Source organism: Notamacropus eugenii, chromosome 4, assembly GCF_028372415.1.
Source record: "Notamacropus eugenii isolate mMacEug1 chromosome 4, mMacEug1.pri_v2, whole genome shotgun sequence".
NCBI lineage: Eukaryota > Metazoa > Chordata > Mammalia > Diprotodontia > Macropodidae > Notamacropus > Notamacropus eugenii.
In genome coordinates, this window is record NC_092875.1 from 84,706,446 (window position 1) to 84,723,518 (window position 17,073).

General features: G+C 39.4%; 1 long non-coding RNA gene and 1 pseudogene across 1 annotated transcript; both read right to left on the reverse strand.

Moving 5' to 3' along the window:
• Positions 1-1,205: 1,205 nt before the first annotated feature.
• LOC140500230 (large ribosomal subunit protein eL39-like) lies at positions 1,206-1,518 on the reverse strand (annotated as a pseudogene).
• A 2,341-nt stretch (positions 1,519-3,859) lies between these two features.
• Positions 3,860-16,994, reverse strand: LOC140500232 (uncharacterized). The gene is made up of 3 exons (XR_011965655.1): positions 16,788-16,994; positions 9,890-10,058; positions 3,860-4,118 (listed from the first exon to the last, which is right to left on the reverse strand). It is a non-coding gene; the product is annotated as an uncharacterized lncRNA (long non-coding RNA).
• Positions 16,995-17,073: the final 79 nt, after the last annotated feature.

Here is a 17,073-nt window from a genome sequence, read left to right on the forward strand (position 1 = left end):
TTCTTTCTCATCCCTTAATTTTATTTTTTTAGATAATCATACCATCACATTCAACTCACATGTCCCACATCTCTGCTTTCTGTCTATGTACGCTCATAACTGCTCTAATAATGAGAAAGTTTTTAGGAATTATAAATATTATTTTCCCATGTAGGAATATAAACAATTTAACCTTACCAAATTTCTTGTGATTTCTCTTTCCTTTTTACCTTTTTATGCTTCTTTTAAGTCTTGTATTTGAAAGTCAAATTTTCTATTCAGATCTGATCTTTTTATCAGGAATGATTGAAAGTCCTCTATTTCTTTATACTCAGTTTTGCTGGATAGGTGATTTTTTTGTTGTAATACTGGCTCTTTTGCCCTCTGGAATACCATATTTCAAGTCCTCTGATCCTTTAATGTAGAAACTGCTAAATCTTGTGTTATCCTGATTGTGGCTCCATGATGTTTGAATTGTTTCTTTCTTTCTTTTTTTTGTAGAAGCCCTTTTTTAGAAGAATTGCATCTTCAGAAAATTGTGAAGCCATTCACCTGGACCAGATTTAGTTCCTAATAAAGGTTGGACTTTCCCAAATAGACAAATAACCAACAACTTTGAAGTTGCCAACATTTAATTACCACCTCCCAACAAGGAACAAAGGTGCCTTATTGTATGAAATAAGCAGGGGGTCAACAGGTTACTTCTCTGACTGTGAGTTTGATAATGAGCACAGTCAGCTGAGTATAATCTGGCTGAGACAGCTCCTGATTAGCAGCACTGGAGTCTTACACTGAAGGCTTGCAAATCTTAGATCCCCACAACAACCCTGTGAGGTAGGTACTCTCTTATAACTCCTTAAAACACAAAATAAAACAGAGAGGTTATTGTGATGGCTTTTTCAAGGCAGGGCTTGAGCTTGGTTCTTCTTGACAAGATTAACTTATTTCATTATGATCTCTGCTTCTTAAGCATAACCTCAAACATACAAATGCTACACAGAGATACAGATAACAGTAACTGAAACCATATCACAACACACAGTACCCAAGTGCATGGATGCAATTCATGAAAACATTTAGGGACAAGACAAATTTAAGAGTTTGTTGGGGTTATTTTGTTTTTTGGGTTTTTTTGGATGTCTACGTCTTGGCAGACTGCTTCCAAAATGGGATGGTAGTATTGGTATTTATTTCTTATGGGGGCAATGATGTGACTGAGTGATTGATGGATGAATGGGTGGATGATGGATAGATTGATGGGCGGAACCATAGTTAGGGAGGGAGGTGGTCTTGGTGTAGAATATCTTTCATTATGCTGGCCATTCTTTACAATCCAAGCTTGATCCTTCTCCAGAGTCTCCTTTTTGAGTTGTACCTGATCTTATTACCAGTTTTCATTCAAATCCATGGAGGGATGGGACAAATCTGCTTCTGTTTCTTGTCCAGGAATCTCATGATTCTAAATATTTTATGAGAGGATATGATGAGGAGATGATAGCCGAGCTTCCATGATGATGGCTGGATGGCCAAAAAAGTGAATTAGTTCTTTCTGGCTGCTTGAAGTATTTTCTCCTTGATCTGGGAGATCTGGAATTTGACTATAATATTCCTGGGAGATTTTGTTTAGGGATCTCTTTCAGGATGTGAACAGTGGATTTTTTTTTTCCTTTTCTATTTCCCTCTCTGGTTCTAAAATATCAGGGCAGTTTTCCTTGAAAATTTCTTGAAACATGATATCTAGGCTCCATTTTTGATCATGACTTTCAAATAGTCTAGTCCAATAATTCTTAAATTATCTCTCTTGCGACTATTTTCCAGGTCAGTTGTTTTTCCAATGAGATATTTCAGATTCGCATCTGTTTTGTTTTTCTTTTGATTTTGCTTGATTGTGTCTTGATGTCTCATAAAGTTATTAGCTTCTACTCACCCAACTCTAACTTTTAAGAAATTATTTTCTTCAGTGAGCTTTTTGAACCTCTTTTTCCATTTGGCCAATTCTACTTTTTAAGGAGTTCTTTGATACAGTGACTTTTTGTATATCTTTTTCCATTTGTCCAGTTCTGCTTTTCAAGGCATTCTTCTCTTCATTGGATTTTTGTGCCTCTTTTATCATTTGACCTATTCTGTTTTTAAGGTATTATTTTCCTCAGTATTTTTTCTCTTTTACCAAGTTGTTCACTCGTTTTTCATGATTTTTTTGCATCACTCTCATGTCTGTTCTCAATTTCTCCCCTACCTCTTGGACTTTATTTTAAAAATCCTTTCTGAGATCTTCTATGGTCTGAGATGAATTCACATTTTTCTTGGAGCCTTTGGATGCGGGAATTTTGACTTTGTGGTATTATTCTCTGTATGTGTTTTGATCTTTCTTGTCACCATGGTAACTTTCTATAGTCAGTTTTTTTCTGTTGTTTGTTCATTCTCCAGCCTATTTCTTGACTTTTAACTCTATCCTAAAGTGGTGTTCTGCTTCCCAAGTTGAGTCGGCGCTATGCCAACATTCATGGTTTTTGTGCAGCTGTTTTCAAAGGTAATTCTGAGTACCCATAAGCTTTTGACTCTTCCATGGTGGTATGATCTAAGGAGAGGTGTGTTTACTACTTTTCTGTACTGTACACTGTTTTGTGAGCAACCACAAGCATTCTTTTCAACCCTGGAACTGTGACCAGGGTCCCTGTTCCCCTGTAGCCATAAGCTCTGTTAGGCTAGTGTTCCTCCTTGCACTGGGACTAAGACCCAGGACTGTGACTCAGATCCAAGTATAGGCAATGAAACAGAGTCCTGACTGTGGTGCCAGCAAAGGGATCTCTGTAAATCTCCTTCTGATCCACTGTCCACTACCCTTACTGTCTGTGGGCTGAGAGGTCTGGAAATCACCACTGTTGCCACTGATTCAGTTGCCTCAAGGCCTGCTCGTGGTGTGCTAGGGCCTGTTTTGCACTGGCATGGACTGTGATAGATTATGCTCCTTTCTCACCTTGGTTCAACAGACCCTTCCTGCTTCTAAGTTGTCTTAGGCTGGAAAATTGCTTCATCTCATCTTTTTTGTGGGTGCTGTCACTCTAAAATTTGCTTAGAGTCATTATTTAAAGGTATTTGGAGGAATTTGGGGGAGAGCTCAGGTGAGTCCTTGCCTTTACACAGCAATCTTGTCATGACCTCCTACCTGTGTTGCTTTCTCTGGAGCTGTTGCAAAGGAGAGTTATTATGAACAGGGGCAGAAAAGACTGAAGGAGGGCACTTTTCTATGACCACAACCACAAGCACTAGCTCTAAATCACTGGATAGTAATGGGGAGCAAGCATCATGCTGACTTTTCCACCAAGACAGAACTCAGGCTCCTTTGTGAAACTCATGTCATTCTTCTATATCAAATAAGTTGATTGTGATCTATCTTTTGAGTTCCTAAGGTTCACCAAATCTGGAGTTTGGCAAACTGGGAGTGTGGTAGGAATTGCAACTACTCCACATGGATCAGGCTAGCTTTCCTCTAAAGGCAATGAAACTATGCTCCAGTTTTCATTGGTTCAGGGGACTAAGAATTGGCATGTCTTCTTGGTTGTCAAAGTACGAAAAAGACCAGCCAAAAGGTGTTGAAGAGTTTTTTGGCCTTGATACATGCTGCTAATTGGGGCACATGACATGGAAAATATATAGTTAGGGGAGAGGCATTCAATTGATTCAATGCTGTATCCTTGCTAAATATCTTTTCCATGAAATTATTAAGTAAAATGTAATTTGTTAAATGTTAGATGGCCTAAAGTGTTTCATTTTGTTACAATGCTGAGTCTGAACCATGAGACCAGCCTGAGTCAGGCCTGTCCCAGAATAGTAAGAAAAGGTGAGTTAAAACAGAAAGATAATTCCCTCATTTTCACCCTTTTTCATCAGTCAAAATAAATATTCACATTTATTAATAGTTAATCTCTACAAGTCATTGGTCTATTTACAAAAAATTAAGATTTGGGCTTGATCTAGAAGAAACTTTCTGTCATGGCAGTCTCAGGCATTTAAATGAATAGTAAACCTCATTCTGGCTTCCCCGTATTATAAGACTTCTCACCATTTTTCCCTGGGATTTCATTTCTTCCGAAATTCCCTGCTTCAGAGTCACCTCCTCAGTGGTGGTCTCACATAATCTGAAATAATGAATAAAAGTGTTCTTTCATATGAAAGAAACCACTGGGGTAAGAATAGAACAAACGAAAATAAAATGCATTCTAGTATTTCTGAGTGTTAGGCAGATTCTCCCTCTCTCTTAAGAAAAGGCACCTTCCCTCACTTTCCCTTTCTGAGTCTCTTCTAAGAGTTGAGAGAGCATGGAAGATTAAAAGGAATAAAGATATATTTTCAGGGAAAGGGGGAGTAGTTATAAATTTGTCCTTATGTTCCATAGTCCTCAGTATCTCAGTATCAGTTAACAAGGTCATAAAAAGTTCCATGGTGTGTCCAGCACATGCTAAGACAAGCATGCTCAGGTCCTACTTTCTCTTTCAAACCTTTAAATACAATAGCCCCATTTATCAGAGTCAGAGGACTTTAATCTCTTCACTGGAAGACTGAATAAGGTGGAGGGGGGGGGAGGGGGAGCTTACCTTAAGGTGAGATGAACAATGAAAAGAACACTGGATTTGGAGTTAGAAAACCACGTTTCTAATCCCTACTCCACTATTTCCTAATTGAGTGACCATGAACAAGTAATTTAATTTTTCTGAGTCTCACATTCCTCATTTCTAAGGGAGATAATATATGCCACCTAAGAGTTCTGTGAAAAAAAAGTATTTTGCAAATTTTGAAGTTTATTACTCAACATAAAAAGATAATTTTCTTTTTCTTCCTTAGGGTGATTAAAACTGGAATGGGGATGAGGAGGCTTGAAGGTAGTGAGATGGGAGGGAGAAGAGATCTTGAAGGTGCTGAAATGAAAAGGGAGTTGTGAGGGTAGGAAAAAAGGTCCTGATGGGAGGTAGATGGCAGTGGGAAGAACACACAGTGGGGCACACACACAGTGCAGCTATTTTTCTACAGCATGCAGGTAGCTAGTTATACAATAAAAGTATCTCTCAATCTAATAAATATTCTCTAAGACCTGTATGCCCAAGCTGTCACTCGGCCCCATAAGAAATTGAAGAGGAGACAGACAAGCCCCCACCCCTACAGCTGGGGGTGGGAAGTGTTGAGGTGGGGGGAGGGAAACAAAATTCAATTGATGAGACAATTAAATGCTATCCTGTGAGCTTCTGACTAATTGTAAGCTGCAGACATTCAGAGAAGGGAGAGATTGATTGAGAACTGGAAAAACAGCTGTTTCCTGGAACTTTTCTCACTATATGCTTTCTCCCTTTAGTGATCCTATTTACTTTTAAAGTTTCAAATATTTTCTGTTGATGACTCAGAAATCTGCCTCTAGCTCTAACTTTTATCCCAAGCATCAGATCAATTTCTCCAGCTGCTTGTAGAAAATATTCTGATGGACACTTCAAACTTAACATGTGTGCAATGTAATTCATTTTCCACCAAAATCTACTGCCCCCTCTAATAACTTTCTTATTTCTCTTGATGAAACCATAATTCTCCCCAGTCACCCAAACTTAAATTCTTAGTCACTTCTGATTGTCTCCCTCCCTCACCAATATCTCTTGAATCTATGCCTTCCACACTATGTGTTTCCACTTCCTCTCCTCTCACTTTCTTCTAAACTTGTTGCATTCCTTCTGATCCTGGCTGCATTTGTTTTATTTATGTAAAATTTTTTTTAAGTTAATGTAATCAAAATTATCCATTTCACACTGCTCTTTATCTCTTGTTTATTCACAAATTGTTCACCTATCCACAAGTCTGATAGATAATACATTTCATGTTCTTCAAGTTTTCTTGTGCTAACTCTGTATCTAGGTCATGTATTCACTTTGATCTTATCTTGGTAAATGGTATGAGATATTGGTCTGATCAGGCTTCAGATCCCATCATTCAACTGAAACTGCTCTCTCCAGAGTAATCAATGATCTCTTACTTGCCAAATCAAATGGCCTTTTCTCAGTCTTTATCTTCCCTAACTGCTCTGCAGCATTTAACACTCTTGATCACTTTTTCCTGGATATTCTATCTTCTGTAAATTTTCTTGGCATTGCTCTCTGCAGGTTCTCCTCATATGTGTCTGATGACTTCTGAGTTCTACTTTGCTAGAACTTCATCCATGTCAAGCCTATCTTCCTTTCTCTTTTATTTCTATATTCTTTTATGTGGTAATCTCATCAGCTTCCATGAGTTCAACCATTATCTCTATGCAGATGATTCTCAGATCTATGTATCTAGTCCTGAGTTTTCATCCTGAATCACCATTTGGACACCTCAAATTTGATATTTTACAAACATCTCAAATTCATCACGTTCAAAATAAGGCTCATTATCTATTTCCCTAAACCTTCTTCTCTTTGGAAATTCCCTATTAGTGCTGAGTGGGTCCTTTTAGTCACTGAGACTTACAACATTGGTATCATTTTCTATTCCTCATTCTCATTCCACTTATGGAATCTATCACAAAATCTTGGTTCTACCTTCATAAGATTTCTTGTTAGGTCTTCTAATTGTTCTCCCTGACTCAAGTCTGTTCTTACTCCAATTCACCCTGCACTCAGCTTTTGAAGTGATTTTCCTAGAGCATAGATGTCCCCATGTCACCCCTGCCCCCAATACATACCAATAGCTCCCCAATATGGCCAGGATCAGATATAATGTTCTCTGTTTGACTTTTACAGTCCTTTACTACTTAAGCTCTTACCTTTCCTATCTTCTTACACTTTGATCCCTTCCATGTACTCCAGATATACTGATCCATTTGGCCATTTCTCACCCAGCATGCTGTATGTCTTGTCCCCATTTCTGGAATGCTTTCCTACATCACCTCAACCTCTTAGTCTCCTTGGATTCCTTCAGGGCTCAATTTCAATCCTGTCTTTTATAGGAGGCCTCTCCTATTCAGTCAGGCTGTTAGACCTTCTTCTTAGATTGCTTCCAATCTATTTCATATATATCTTGTATGTACCTAATCATTTAGGGGCAGCTAGGTGGGGCAGTGTGTAGAGTGCTGGACCTGGAATCAGAAAAACATCTTTCTCAGTTCAAATCTAGCCTCAAACACTTACTAGCTGTGTGACCCTGGGCAACTCACTTATCCCACTTTGCCTTAGTTTCCTTATCTGTAAAATGATCTGGAGAAGGAAATGGTAAACCACTCCAAGATCTTTACTAAGAAAACTCCAAATAGGGTCACAAAGAGTTGGACATGACTGAAAAAATGACTGAACAACAACATCTAGTTATTTACATGTTGTATCTTCCTCACCCATCTTAGAATATAAGGCCAAGACAGGTAAACTCTTCCATTTATTTCTCCAGTGTTTAGAGGAGTCTGGCACTTAGTAAACAATTAATAAACATGTTGACTGATTGCCTTACTCAAAGAGTTATCATGAGGATCAAATGAAATAACACATGTAAAATACTCTCAAACCTTAAAGGATGCTACAAATGGTAATTACCCATAATTATCTTCATCATCGTTATTCTTATTGCTCCCAATGCTGCCATTCTAGTTCAGGCCTTCATTAGCTCTCACTCAGATCATTGCAACAGCCCAATAGGTTTCCCTGCCTCTGGTTTATCCCTCTTCAGTTCATCCTATTTAGACTACCACCTTGACTTGTAATTTCAATTCATTACACTTTTCATATCTCCTACATACAGAGCCTGGGGGAGCATGCCAGAGCAGATACAAAGCTGGCCTCAGAGTCAGGAAGACCTACGTCCAAGTCTCACCTTTGCCACATGCTGGTTTATCACCATGGGCAAGATACTTATCCTGTCAGTATCCCATGCAACTCTCTTAATACTCTACCTTGAATAACAGTTGCTGATTCTCATTGGTATTCCCTTGCTGGGTATAGCAGTTATACAATTGAAATCGCAAGTCTGGGCTAAAATATACACATAAAAACATTTTTTAATATATAGGTTTGATTTCTTAATTCTCTACTTACAACTTTTCAGTAGCTTCCCATGGCTTATTGAATAAAATCTAATTTTATTAGCTTAATATTCAAAGTCCTCTACAGTGTGACTCTAAACTACCTATTCAAGTTTATTTCATAGTACTTTCTTTCACATACCCTAGATTCTAGTTGTAATTTCCCACACACTGCCTTTGCTAATAACATTCATAATGTTTTCTTCCCATCTAACTGTACTTCATTCTATCTACCTTTCAACACTTAGCTCAAATGTCACCTCTTCCATGAAGTATTCATAAAAACAAAATGTGTCAGCTAAAAAGACACTAAAAAGACAGCTCTCTATGTGTTTGTATCTGTGTGTATTTCTCTCTTCTTGTCTCTGTATCTCTCCTCATAGAACCTTTTCTTGACCTCCTTTGTGTCATTTATCACATCCTACTCTATTTTATTTATAACTTATAAAATGTCTCAGAAAAAGAAACTTAAACAAATGTAGGCACTATATCTTCTACACTTTTGTATTTCCCTTACTTCAGATAAGAATAGTCCATAAACACAGCAGGCTCTTAGCAAATCTGAACTATTGTCTTCAATTCTGGGTGACATATTTTAGGAATGACAATGATAAAGTGGAGAGTATCCAGAGGAGACCAAATAAATTGGTAGAAGGCCTTGCAATCATTCTATGGGAAGGAGTTGATGATATTTAGCCTAGAAAAGACAGGGTTTGGTGAGGAGAGGAGGAAATGGTGTATATGATATGTCTAAGTATCTGAAAGGTTATCACATGGAATAATTGTATTTGTTTCACTTTTTTCCAAAATTTAAAACTAAGGTCAATGGATAGAAGTTAAAGAGTACCAGTCAGACTGACTGTAAGGGAAAATTTGCCAATGTGGAGTTAGGGGCGGGGAATTGGTTCTTAGCCAATTGACTTTCCCCATGTCAGGACGTAATCACTGATATTGAGGTCCTAAGCTAAGTGTAAAATGATTATATTTACAAGGGTGAGTAATCATGTATTAATGTGTCAGCAAGGTATGAATGCTTTATGAAGTATAAAATTCTCCTTGATGAAAATTGAAGGGCATCTATTTATCTATCTATCTATCTATCTATCTATCTATCTATCTATCTATCTATCTATCTATCTATTGGAGGCTAGCAATATACCTCAGGGCCATTAAAACACTAACTTGCTAAGCTCTATAGTCATTAGAAGTCAAGAGCAGCTTTGTGGTGTGTAACTTCTATGCCTATACTAGAAGGTATGGGAAGAAGGAATTTTCTCTTCTCATTTATTCTCAGGGCATCTTTCAGCAGATCTACTTGACCCAAAAAAGACACTGTATACAACAGGGAGCAGACACACACTTTCTAGACAAGAATTGAGAGAAAGTCAAGCCAGATAGCTCAAGAAGCATGATCCTTGGCAGCAGAGAAGAGAACAAAGTATATATTCAAGAGAGAATTTACCATGCCAATCAAGGTGTAGAGAGGAGGAGGCCTAGGGAGATCAGGTGAGGGACCTAAGTGGGGAGTAATATAAAAACACTTGGAGGAAGAGAAAGGACAAGAGATAGTACAGTATCAGAAACATGAGTAAGCTTGGCCACTTATGTTTTCTTTGCATATGCATCTATATCAACATACAACAAATTTGTATCTATTCCCTCAACTGATGAGATTGTGATTGGTGTGATTGGTGAGATTGTGTCCCAGGTTTATGGAGGAATGTTTTATTGCTACTCTTCTTATAATGTAAGCTAATTGTATATATTGGATAGCTATGAAACACAAGTTGACCAGTGGGGGGTTTTTGTTGCAGTGTTGGAAGCCTGGACACACAGGGTGCTCCTTTGAATCCAAGATATCAAGTATGCCTTTGGGGGGCTTACCTTTGGGGTGCAAGTTGGGGAGTCAGCTGCCCAGAGCAGGTGCTACACTGACAAATGGAGATATAGCAAAGTAGAACAAACTGCCTAAGGAGGCTCTCTTGTGAGTTCTTCAAGTGAAGATCCAAGGAAAAAGCAGTATGAGTACAGTAGTGACACAGGTAGTATGGTGCTGAAAATCATGGAGAGAACGAATAGATTACTGAGGATCATGGAAATTACAATACCTGACTGGCGAGGGAGCAGGGACTCATGGTGAAGAGATCCAGTGCATGACCCTAGGGAAGAGTCACTGACACAGAGCAGAGCAGGAGATGAATTGACAGAGGCTCCTAGGGCTCCCATCTTTGCCTCTAAAGTACTTTCTTTTGTTCCAAAGTGCCTCTATTTGGGGGAAGATCAGGGACATGATACATGAGGGTGAGATGCTGAGAAAATGAAAAGCCCAATTTTAGAAGAGAAACCATGGGAACCATAATGACACGAAACATTGGACAGCATTTCATAGCATTTTAGTATTAGAAGGGAATCTGACATCATTCAATCTAACCTATACCTGAAAAAGAATCTACAAATATGAGAAACTGGATCATCCGGTATCTTCTTCATACCCTTCAGGGATGGTGAACCCTTGCCATTTCCAGCATGCCACAAAGATCCAGGTAGGACTGGGTTTAGAGATTTGGACAGCCATGCAATGCTGTCCAGAACCAGGTTCCTGTTCCTATTCCTACTCCTGTTCCTCTAGGAAGGAGAAATATGGTCTAGCCACTGATCCAGGTCAGCAAACATTTGAGAAGTTCCAGCATATCCTGGGGAGATGACATGACATAGAAAAGACCTGAGAGCTTTAAAGTGTTAAAAACATAATATGAAAAAGAATGAGAGGTAACACGGTACCCAGGAAGAGGGAATAGTTTTAACTGAACTCTGTTCTGAAACACTGTATTCAGTTATGGGTAACATATTTTAGTAATGATGGTAACAGACAAGGTGGCTTCCAGAGGACAAAGATCACAAGAAAAAAATATATCAGGAATAATTAAAGAAACTGAAGATATTGAGTCTGGAGAAAAGAATTGGGTTGAAGGAAAATGATTCTGAAATATTTGAAAGACCCGCATGCAAACAAATTAGAAGACTTGCCTTGCTGGGTCATTGAAGACATTACCACAAGAAATGTGTTGTCGTGCAGAGGCCTGCATCTCTTATTTACATTTCTTTTACTTATTTCTATTTTAATACATTATTATCTGCAAATGATATTTATAATTTGTCTTTCTGCATTTATTTATGAATTCTTTATAGCCTAGAGTATGATTTTTAAAAAATGTATTGAGTATCCCTCTAAACTATTTTCTCTAAGATTTCCATTCAGCTTTCTTCATAAACTTATCAAAAAGAAGTATTTTCAATATTCTGTTCAATTCTGATTTTTTTCTTTATCTGCTATATTTGTCATATCCCAAAATATTGTCAATGAACACCATATACATATGTGTCTTTATATCATGTATGTGTATACATATTTTGCATTACATATATATTATATATACATATATATGTATGCATTTCAATCAGCCTTTCCTTTAAGTGATTAGCTGCTATGCAATTTGGTGAATACATATTTAATATTGATACTATTCCATTGTTTAAGGTAGATTTAGGCACAATGTAGCTTCCTATTTGTCTCTCTCAAAGCTTTTTTTTCTGCATTGTCTGAAATTATAATTGATGACAACATTGATACAGTGGTACAGTGGATTTGGAATTAGTAGAATTAAATTTAAACGCTGGCTATTTCTTTCTGCTTGCATGACCTTGGGAAAAATCACTTATTTGCAAAATGGAGAGTTTGGACTTATTAACCTCTGCGCTCTTTTTCACCTTTAAATCTATAATTTTATGAATTGGATATTTTGCCTTCAATTGAAATAGAATAAATTTTAGTCTAGCCTCTCACTTTAAATATTTATACATCCCTATGCTTTAGTTATGTTTCCTCCAGGCAGCTTATTGGGCTGTTTTCTAACACAATCTGCAAGACTTCACACACTTCTCAGACTTACTCTGGAACTCATAGCAATCAGGCTTTTGACCCCACCACTCAACCAACTGCTTTCTCCAAAGATGCCATTGAGTTCTTAACTGCTAAATCCGAAGGCTGTTTCTCAGTGATCATCTTTTTTGGCATCTTACCAACATTTAACCCTATTGACCACCCTCTTCTCCTGGATATTCTCTCCACTATTGGCTTTCATGAAAATGCTTTCTACTCTTCTCCCCACCACCCCCCACCTGTCTGTACCCTTTCAGTCCCTTTTTTTTTTGAACTTATTAATTCCCAAGGATTCAGTTGTCATTTCTATGCAGATGACTCCTAAACCTTTATGTTCAGCCCTAATTCTCCTGAGCTCCATTCCTTCTTCAACAAATGCCCAATGGACTTTTCCACCTGAATGTCTTCTAGGCATCTTAAATTCAAACTCCTTATATTCCTCCTTTAACTTGTCTTACTCCAAATTTTCCTACTTCTTTCCTACCATCCTTCTAGTTGCCCAGATTCACAGTCTTAGAGTTATATTTGATTCTTCCTTCTTTCTCACCCTTCATATCCAATCAGTAACCCAAGTTTTGTTAATTCTACCACTACAATATCTCTCCTGTCTCTCCAGTTGCAGGTTATCACCCTAGTTCTGGCCTTCTTCAGACTCCAACCAACCTTTTCAAGCATATTTCACTTTATTCCCCTTCTCTATGCTCCATCCCCACTAGCCTTCTTGTGGCTCCCCAAACAAAACAATCCATCTCCCACCTGCCTGTCTTTATATTCCTTTCCTTACTGAGAGTTTTTATCTTCTTTCAAGGATTCATCCAGGAGCCACTTCCTTCATCCTCTTCATTTTATTGCTTGCTTCCTCTTCAAATTCTTTATTTTTCATTTTTTGTGCCAATATACACAGAGTTGAAGAGTTAGAAAGTAACCTTAGCAACCAACTACGTGTAACCTAACCCATGCTCCCCAAAAGAACATGCTTGAGAAGTGGTTATCCAGCCTTTTTTTAGAGAACTCCAATGCAGGGCACCCTATCACCTATCAAAGCAGCTCATTTCATAAACAAAAACACACTCACACACATTTATTGTTGTTCAGTTGTCTCCATCATGTTTGACTCTTTGTCACCCCATCTGGGGTTTTCTTGGCAGAGATACTGGAATGATATGTAATTTTCTTCTCTAGTTCATTTTGCAGAAGAGGAAACTGAGGCAAAAAGGGTTAAATGACTTGCTTAGGGTCTGAGACTTGATTTGAACTCAAGAAGATGAGTCTTCTTGACTCTAAGCCATACCATCTACTGTACCATCTAGTTGTATGTATGTGTGTGTTTAACAAAATAATAATAACATTATATGTACATGCACACACCACACCCCCCACCACACACACATACATATGTATATGTGCATACGTGAAATTACTAGGAAGTTTTGTTGATAGCAAGCCCAAGTTTACCTTTCTGAAACTTCCATCTACTGATCCTGGTTCTACCCTTTGGAGTCAAAGAGAACAAGTTTAATCCCTCTTCCACATGACAGCCCTTCAAATGCTTGAAAATAACTATCATTTCCTCCCTAAATCTTCTCTTCTCTAGGCTAAACATCCCCAGGTCCCTTAACTGATCTCCATGTCACATGAAGTCAAGGCCTTTCACCATCCTGGTCACTCTCCTGTGGATACTTTCTAGTTTATCAATGTTATATATTCTCCCAGCAGAATGTAAGTTCCTTGAGACTGGAACTTTTTTGTTTTGTCATTATATCCTCAGTATTTACTCTCACTCAGTGGAAATAAATACCAATTGAATTAAAACTATGAGATCATGAACCTGGGGATGTTAGGAAGAGAGGTGAGTCTGGGATAGAAGAATCATAATTATTTTGGACATGTTGAATCTGATATGCCTATAGGACATCCAGCTGGAAACAAAGTTCAGAAGAGAGACTGGAGTAGAAATGTGAATTTCAGTCATTTATTTAAAGATGTTGAGGGCCAGCTAAGTGGCACAGTGGATAGAAAGCTGGGCCTGGAGTCAGGAACATTCATCTTCCTGAGCTCAAATCTGACCTCAGACACTTACCAGCTATGTGACTCTGGGTAAGTCATTTAACCCTGTTTGCCTCAGTTTCCTCATCTGTAAAATGAGCTGAAGAAAGAAATGTCCTATGCAGATATCAGTTTCAAGAAGGATCCCCTCCCAACGATGCCTTCCAGATGTTCCTGTTTGTGGGTAATCTTGCATTTATTGCATCACTCTCCAGAATAATAGAGGCCTGCCTCCTAAGGAAGTCCATGGATATCAAAAGGGGTTAGCCTAACTATCCACACAAGAAAAAGCAAATAAATGAAAAAAATCCATACTACCCAGAAAATGACATGTACCTGGAAAGCCAGTCTACTGGTCAGGAACAGGTGCTGCAGATGGAGAATAAGTTGAATACAGAATTAATCTACATTTCAGAAATTCAACAATGCTTTTAACTACCCCAAGATGAATCTGACATGAAAATCTATCTTTGAAGTAAGTTCTGATAATACTATATGGTTTTGAATTTGGAACTCTACAGTCTTCAAAGAATCAAAGTTGTTGGTTTTTACCAGCAAAAATACTAGTGTATTGGCCTATCAGTAAGGTGCATGGTTGGAATAAACAGGAGCATATTTCCAATGAGAATTTATACAGAAGAAGTAAAATAAAACATATTGTTCAGTATATAAATGAACAGAAAAGAAGTAGGTGGTCATGTGGCAAAAGAGAGAACAGAAAGATAGTCAGATTGCTACCTTAGTATTCACAAAATGTAAAAAGTCCTGGAGAAAGGTCCAAAGTACATTGAATAGATTCTCTGTGGAGGCCCTACAGGAGAATTGCATAAGATCAAAAGGCATAGAGGGGTTGCAATCTACAGTAAATGGGAGGAATACATTGATGATAGAACCCCTGAAGTATTAGAGGACCAGGGTTCAGGATATAGACTCAAGGTCTCCCTTCTGTTCCTCCTCCATGAGTCAAAAATCCTGACACTTGGAATGTGAGGACAGTATCATAAGAACATTACGGGAGCAACAGAGAACTTTCCTCCTATGCTGCAATCCCCAGAAAGAAGCTCCCATTGTTGGCCATGATCACTCTTTATTTCTGTGGCAGCCAAGTGGCATTGAAGCTAGAGCACAAGACTTGGAGTCACGAAGACCTTACTTTGAATGCTAGTTTAGATATTTACTGTAGTTGTTCAATCCTGACAAGTCTGTTGACTTAGTCTGTTTCCTCTGCAAAACTGGGATAATAATAGCACCTACTTTACAGGGATGTTGTAAGAATCAAGTGAGCTAACATAAAGTGCTTTACAAACCATAAAAAATTATATAAGTGCTACCTAGATCTTATTCTACCCCTAACTTTAAATCCAAGAATCACATAAGAGACCCAGGATGACTTCTAGAATTCTTAGGCCTGGGTAGCAAACCCTACAAAAACATATGTTCGGTGATTAGAGATGAGAGTGATGCTACATGAAACCCAGGAAGGTAACCAATCAGCAAGCATTTATTAAGTACCTACTATGTGCAAGGTACTGTGCTAGGCTGTGGGGGCATGAAGATAAGTTCCCTATCAATGAATACCAAAGGAATCCTTATTCCATACCGATGCAGGCCAGGGGTATACTGGGCAGAGAAGACCTTGAAAGGAGGAGTAGGAGAAGCAAATCTAAAGAGAAGAGAAAAGACTAGGGATGAGGAGAGGTCCCAAGAAAGGAAGGGAAGAGTTAAGGGGAAGGGCAGGTTTCAGGTGAGGGAGAAGAGGGAAACAGAAAGAAGATGGACCTGGTAAAAGAAAGGAAAAGGAAGAAGGGCTAGGTCTTGAGATGGGAAAAAAAGGAATTGGTAAGAACATGCTGAGGAGGTCAGGGAGGAAAAAAAAAAACAGGTGCAGAAAGAGGAAGGGAGGATGAAGGAACAGAGATGGAGCCAGAGCAGCAAGGAGGAGGGTATGGAGGATGGAGAGGGAAGAGAAGTATTGAGAGGTCTGAAAAGGTAGAGGTAGGAATGTTGGAGCAGAAAGTAGAGCAGGGAAGGGATGAATTGGAAATGGAGGAACAGAGAGGGGAGAGGATGAAAAGGATGATGGATGGGCAGAGAACAGAGGAGAATGAATGATGAGAGAGATCCAGAAGGGAAGGGGGAGGGAGTGAATTGGATGGACAGAAGGTACGGTGCATAAGGGAAAGGGACTGAGAGAGTAGGAGGAATGGAGATGAAACAACAGAGGAGAAAAAGAAAGAAAAGAGGGGAAGGGCAGGGAAGTGAGGAAGATAAAGGGGAAGGGAATGTAGAAATGGAGAAGGGGGTGGGGAGATGGAAGGACACAAGGGAGTGGGGATAAGGAGGTACAAAGCGCAGGTGTAGAATTAGGAAAGGATAAAGGGTCAAAACCCTAAGGAGAATGAAAGGGGAGAAATAGAAGGAAGAGGTAAAGAGGTAGAGGGGGTAAAGGGGAAGGGAATAATGGGGTAGAAGGGGCAGGGATGGAGGGGTAGAGAGTTAGAGGATGAAGGGGCAAGGGCTCATAAGGATGTGGAGAGGAGCTGAGGAAGGGAAGGGTGGATGGATGGATTGTTGAGATGGATGAAGAATGGAGGGGGGGAGGAGACTAAAGTGGAAGGGATGGAGGGACAAATTGAGGAAAGGAAGAAGGGGAGGACGGATGGATAGCGGGCTGAGGAGGAGGAAGAAGAGAAGAATGGGAGATGGAGGGTAGAGGAAGGGGCCGGAGTAGGGGCCAGTAGAAGAGGAGGGTCCTTCACTTGGCGGATCTGGGCAGCCTTGGGGACAGAGGCTCACCTGGGGCAGACACCGCAATGGGCTTCAACTCGAGGCTCGGGTGGCACCAAGCCGCTTCTGTAGCAGGAGTCAGACCAGAAGAGCGCCGCAGACCCTGTCCCGAAGTCTACTCAATCCGTTGGCACTCGGAGTCTGCGAAGGCCTCGTGGTCTCAGTGGTCCTCCAACTGTAGGCACCGCCTACTGCAGCACTCGCCCTGTCCTGGACAATGCGCTGGGCAGCCTCACCTCCAGAAGGGGCGGGGAGGCTGAGCTGGGTTCCCTTGCAGAGGACCCAGAGGGCTGGA